The sequence below is a fragment of the Marmota marmota genome, unplaced genomic scaffold, assembly GCF_001458135.2.
Source record: "Marmota marmota marmota unplaced genomic scaffold, marMar, whole genome shotgun sequence".
Classification (NCBI taxonomy): Eukaryota; Metazoa; Chordata; class Mammalia; order Rodentia; family Sciuridae; genus Marmota; species Marmota marmota.
In genome coordinates, this window is record NW_026000229.1 from 24,309,753 (window position 1) to 24,316,280 (window position 6,528).

At 40.2% G+C, this 6,528-nt stretch overlaps 1 long non-coding RNA gene across 1 annotated transcript in view; it reads left to right on the forward strand.

The window, feature by feature from the left end:
• The first annotated feature begins 3,706 nt into the window (after positions 1–3,706).
• The window catches only part of LOC125613339, a 16,186-nt gene continuing 13,364 nt past the window's right edge, over positions 3,707–6,528 (forward strand). Inside the window, exons 1-2 of the long non-coding RNA XR_007343870.1 lie at positions 3,707–3,855; positions 4,865–4,868. This is a non-coding gene — a long non-coding RNA (uncharacterized LOC125613339). The remainder of the gene's footprint in view (positions 3,856–4,864; positions 4,869–6,528) is intronic.

The window sequence follows — 6,528 nt, forward strand, 5'->3', positions numbered from 1 at the left end:
TATATGAAAGAATGCCCCACATCAACATGGGAATGCCAATCCAGCAGCAATTGTGGGGTGGGGCAGTCGAGCAGAGAAACAGTCTGGGCTGTGACTTGCCATGGGTTTTTCACGGTCATCAGTGCCTAGACAAGAGCCTCCATGTGGGGTGCATGATTGCTGGGAGGGCTGGTGGGCCTCAGAGGACTGGATTTTGTTGAGGAGGCATACACGTGTAGCAGGGCCTCAAGACAAGCACCAGAGGCATCTAGGGCTGGAGATGGCAAGCCTAATAGTGTGCAGTGCATGTGGTAGAGAGTAACACACCATAGCTGAGGCCAGCAAGGGCAGAGGCCAGCTAAATGGGCCAGACCTTCTCTCCACAGCACAGAGTTGAGTGTGTGCCCCCTGCTACCTGCTACCTACACTCAGAGCACAGTCATGGAGGCAAAAGGAAAGGGAGATTTAGAAAAGCCTAAACATGGAATTTGACTTTGAATTATTTAAGTTTGAATCATAAATTACGTTTTTCCAAAAGAAATGAGATTTCTAAACTGCAGGTGTCGGAGTTTCTTTAAAGGGACAGGATGAAATGTTGCCATTTTTAAAAATAAGGAGCTTTGCATTTTTATTGACACATAAAGTAAGTTACATTTCTTTGCATCTGAGTCATGTTGACCATAACTTCAGATCTACTCCATGTGTAGGGTTTCAGGCAAGTATGCCCACTCTGAATCTAAATGTACACGCATGCTGGACATGGCGGGAGGCATCTGTAGTCCTGATGACACAGAGGCTGATAGAGGAAGATCCCTTGAGCTCATAGGTTCAAAACCAACCTAAGCAACATAGGGAGACCCTGTTTCAAAAAACAAAAACAAAACAAACAGACTGCAAACACACATACCACAGAGACTGCACATACATACAGACTTTGTACACAGACTAAATACAAAACACATAACATATGGATTTCATACACACACATGTTCAACCCTCATGGCCTTCACTGTTCTAGGCTGAATCAACCTTTCCCTGAAACAATGATTAGTTTTCTAATGGGTAAAAGATCATTGGGCAACAAGTATCATTTGGGGAAAGAAAACAATCTTTGTTTAAAATTTCTAAGTATCATCTAAAATTCCAGAATCATTTCTCCTGGAAAATTACCTGTAATCCCCACAAAGACATTTAATCTAGATATGCCCCCCTCCAAGAAGGCCTCTGTGTGGAATGTTTAGTATCTCTTAGTAAGGCCTCACAGTTTACCTGGGTGGCCTTGGTCTTAAGTAAAATTCTCCATCCATCCCTTCATCAGTGGCTCACCTTCATTCTTTCACCCCTCAGGAAGCTTCAGCCAAGAGGCAGGCAGAGCAGCCCTTGATGAGGATAAGTTACAGGGAGACTTTTAACAGGGGCTGCAAGCAGACATGTGCAGAATGTACACTTTAGGTTAGGGACATCATTGCCACCTACTCTGTATATAGTCCCTCCCCCAGAGGCTGTGTATGGTGTACATGATGGCCCTCACTTCATATCTACAGGAGTAATCAGCTGTTTTTCCTTAAGAGCAACAGAAAGTGCAGGCTGATTCCTCAACCCAAAACTCTTCTTTCAGCAATAGACAGAATCTTCCTTGGCTGACTGACTGAGAAAGAACCCTGGGAGCCTCCTGAGCCCAGATTCTTCCAGCCAGTGAGGGCCTCCCTGCTTTGCTCTCTACCCCCATCTCCCAAGTCAGCCTCAGCTTCTTTATCAATAAATTATTGGTGCTTTTTTAAGCACAGCTATATCATGTCTTCTCTAAACCCAGTCTTTCAAGTATTTCTTTTTTAAAAAATATTTATCTTCTCAGTCTTTTTTTTAAAGAGAGAGAGAGAGAGAGAGAGAGAGAGAATTTTTTTAATATTTATTTTTTAGTTTTCGGTGGACACAACATCTTTGTTTGTATGTGGTGCTGAGGATCGAACCCCGGGCCGCACGCATGCCAGGCGAGCGCGCTACCCTTGAGCCACATCCCCAGCCCATCAAGTATTTCTTAAACTTCCACACTTATGGCCTGAGTTGTTTAATGAATATGCATGATACTTCATGTCTTTCTCTCTGAAAAGAGATTCCATTCTTGGAACTACTCAGAATCCAAGAAAGAATCCTTCAGCAATGCACCACACGTTCTGTTCTTTCTTCTCCAGCATCTTCCTTCAATTAGTGTTCTGGTCTGTGCACCTTGTTCTCTCTATTAAGAACTCACAGTTCCCCTCCAGGTCATGGGGAACAATGGGGCACCAACTCAGACTCTCTGTACCCACCAAACTTTCCCAGTACCATTTCTACCCTACTAAGGCTACCAAGTGGCCTGGGGCATTCTGCATGGGGTTCTCTCCTCCAGGTCATGTAGGAAGTGGGAATAGGCTCCTTCTCCTCTGAGTACTTACCCAAGCCCCATCAACCTGTCTCCCTCCTGCAGGTTTGGACCAGCAGGGTGTTGGTCCCCCTGGAGCACTTCAGCTCTCTAACTGTCTTCACCTGATCTGAGTACTCCTTCCAGCTCAGGAAAACTTTCTTGGTTTTCCTGCCTGCGAGGGAGGCAGGGAAACTGCCCATGAGTCATAGTCTGTATTGTTCCCTACTCTATGGTTACTTTTTATAAAGCCTAAACTCTAATCCTCCAATTTGGTTTAAGCTTTGGAACCAAGCCCTCTTTAAATTACAAACAAAACCATTTTTCTCTCAAATTTGGCTCATACAAATTTGACTCTTTTGCCAGGTGTTAACTTAAAGATCCATTCAACCCTGCAATTAAATCATTTATTTGTAGGCCATATCTACCCTCAACATACAATGAATGCTCTTATCCTGTGGTTGGGGAACTGCAGAATAACTGTAAGAGACAAAAATAATCCTGGCTGAAATCTCCAAATACTATCCCAGAACACCTTTAGAGTCAAAGTGAGACATTGTTTTGCTTTGAAATTATGACTGATAGTGTAGTTTTGTTTTTACCCTTTGCATTTCTTCAAAAATACTGTCATGACTTTGAAGATATCTGATGAACCACATTGCTACTGCCATGTTGTGCAAAGTCTTTATGGAAAGATGGGTGTTAAACAGTGTTGTGGCCAGGTGTGGTGGCACAGGCCTGTAATCCCAATGACTTGGGGGAAGCTGAGGTAGGAAAATCACAAATTCATAGCCAGCCTCAGCAACTTAGCAAGATACTGTAAAAAATAAAAGGAGGCTGGGGATATAGCTCAGTGATAGATTCCTCCTGGATACATTTAAAAAAAAAAAAAAAAAACATGGGCTAGGGATGTGGCTCAAACGGTAGCGCGCCTGGCATGTGTGCGGCCCGGGTTCCATCCTCAGCACCACATACAAACAAAGATGTTGTGTCCACTGAAAACTAAAAAATAAATATTAAAAAAATTTTCTCTCTCTCTCTCTCCCCTCTCTATCTTTAAAAAAAAAAGAAAAGAAAAAAGTTATGGCTTAAAGATTTTGTCAAAGTTTCTGGATTTAGGGATTTCCTTATGACATCTGGTTAGTTCCAATGTATTAAAGGTCTCTTCACAATCTATTTTTCAATAAGAAGATTCCCTACTTATATATGGAGCTTGGTTTTATAGGAGAAGACATGAACGGATTAGTAATTGAACTAAAACTTCATTTATAAATTTATGAAGACGTAGGATAAATTTAAGACTTACTTTACTTAGCAGCTTGTTTTAGTCAGCTTTTTCACCACTGTGACTAAAGGACCTGACCAGAACAATTTTAGAGGAGGAAAAGTTTATTTGGAGGCTTACAATTTTAGAGGTCTCAGTCCATAGACAGCCAGGTCCATTTCTTAGGGCTCATGGTGAGGCTGAACATGATGTAGAAGAGTACTGCGGAGGGAGGCAGCTCACATGCTGATCTGGAAGCAAAGAGACTCCACTCTCCAGATACAAAATATATACCCCATAGACACCCCCCCCCCAATGAACCACTTCCTCCAGTTGCACCCTAATTACCCCTGCCTCCAGTTACCATTCAATCCCATCAGGGATTAATTCACTGATTAGGTTAAGGCTATAGCCCAATCATTTCTCCTCCAAACCTTGCATTGTCTCACATGTGAGCTTTGGGGGGACATTTCTCACATCCAAACCATACACAGCTTGTTTCTCCATATCTCCACTCTGGTTATAATGTTTAGTTACTCCTTGAGAAGAAGATTCTTGAAAAAAACTTCAGTGTTGTTGATTTTTTTCCGAAAAGAGTCTTTAAATAATCTAAATAACTCTTTGTACTGAATAACCAGATAAACCCTGATCTATGTCTCCTGACCCTATAGATCTTCTCTGCTTAGTATCTGTGGCTATTCTTGATTTTTCCCTGGGGCATGATCTAATTTATTATTATTGAAGGAATAATGTGGTTTATTTTATTTTATTTATATGTGGTGCTGAGAATTGAAAGCAGTGCCTCATGCATGCTAGGCAAGCACTCTACCACTGAGCCACAACCCCAGCCCAAGGATAATGGGTTTTAAAAATACTTTGTAAAGAGTTTTTTCAGCCTACATGATTAATGAGGAAGTGATGTAGTTATCAAAAGATTGCAAATTTTTTTGTTAGCTAAGTATTCTATGGTTTTCAAATTATCTCAGACTACAGCTCAACAATATTCTATAATAATGAAGCAGTTGCTTTGAATTTCTAGGTAATAGGCATTTACTGCAAAGATATTCTGGCTGATTTAGAGAAAGCAATGCCCTCCTCTGGACAGCCTTCCCACTTCCCTGTTCTGAGTTCCAATATATTCATGGATTTTCCTTCCTGGAAATCTCAGTTCTTTTCATTAAGGGAGAGTTAGGTCCTGCATGACAGGCATCCTCAAAGAGGGCAGTCTCATATCTTCTGGAAGGGAACAGAGCTAGTTCATCTCTAACATGTTTAATTAAATTAATGTTTTCATCTCTAAATTATTCATTGAAAAGAAGTAGTCTAAGGCTGGGGCTGTATGTAGCTCAGTGGTAAAGTGCTTGCCTCGAATGTGTGAGGCACTGGGTTTGACCCTCACAACACTGCATAAAAATAAACAAAGATATTGTGTGTCCATCTACAACTAAAAAAATTTTTTAAAAGTAGTCTAATTTACCACTGGTGCATATATATACACACATACACACACACATATATAGATGCTGACCTTTGGGATCACATATATGATCATAACAACATTTGTTCATAAGTATATATATATATATATATATATATATATATATATATATAGTCCCAAAGGTCAGCATCTATAGATATCTCCATCACCTGCCTGTGGTTTTAGACTGCTTATCGATATTCTGAAACTCAGTAAGGGAAGGAAAAGAAAGTTTCAACTTCCAGTACATATAATAACATTTACCTTGTTTGAAATCTCTCAGCTCATCCTCACTGTCATCAGTTCAATTTCTCCAAAGTGCCCCTTCTGCTACTAGTGTTAGAGAGAAGAGGGGTCCTGATTGCTTGGAGTGTGTATGGCAACCTGGTGATCTGACTTGCTTATATAATCTTCAATCTCCTTGTTTTTGTTTTACACACACACACACACACACACACACGTGCAAACACATTCCCAATCCTGCCTTCTGAGATACCTGGCACCTCCAATTTCTGAAAATTTCCAGGGCTCTGGAAATCAAATCAGCTCCATAACAAATAATATTCCCCTTTATAGAAAGTCTTCCATCTAAAATTGTAATTACATTTAACATGTACAAGAGGTGGGAGGGATGGGAATTTATCTTCAAATAAGCAATATCAAAGAATCATGCTAAGTGAAGTAAGCCAATCCCAAAAATCTAAAGTCAAAATGTTCTCTCTGATAAGGGGAAGCTGATCCATAATGCGGAGGGGGGAGGCATGGGAAAATGGAAAAACTTTGATTGGGCAAAGGGAAGGGAGGGTAGGGAGGGAGCATGGGGGCAGGAAAGATGGTAGAATGAGATGGACATCATTACCTTAGGTACATGTATGACTGCACATACGGTGCGACACTACATCATGTACAACCAGAGAAATGTAATTGTGTACAATGAATCAAAATGCATTCTGCTGTCATATATACTTAATTACAATAAATAAATTTTAAAAAAATTTAAAAAAAACAGAAAATAGAAGACCAGTAGAGAAAGCATATTGGGAAGGGAGGAGTAGAAGGAAAGGGGAAGTACTAGGAATTGAAATGGAATAAATTAGGTTATACACATTTATAAATATGTGAAAATAAGCCCTGCTATTATGTATAAGTATTACGTATTAATAAAAAACATTTAAAATTTTTTAAAAATTTTTTTATTATTAGTTGTTCAAAACATTACAAAGCTCTTGACATATCATATTTCATACATTTGATTCAAGCGGATTATGAACTCCCATTTTTACCCCGTATACATATTGCAGATTCACATCGGTTACACATCCACTTTTTTACATACTGCCATACTAGTGTCTGTTGTATTCTGCTGCCTTTCCTATCCTCTACTATCCCCACTCCCCTCCCCTGTAC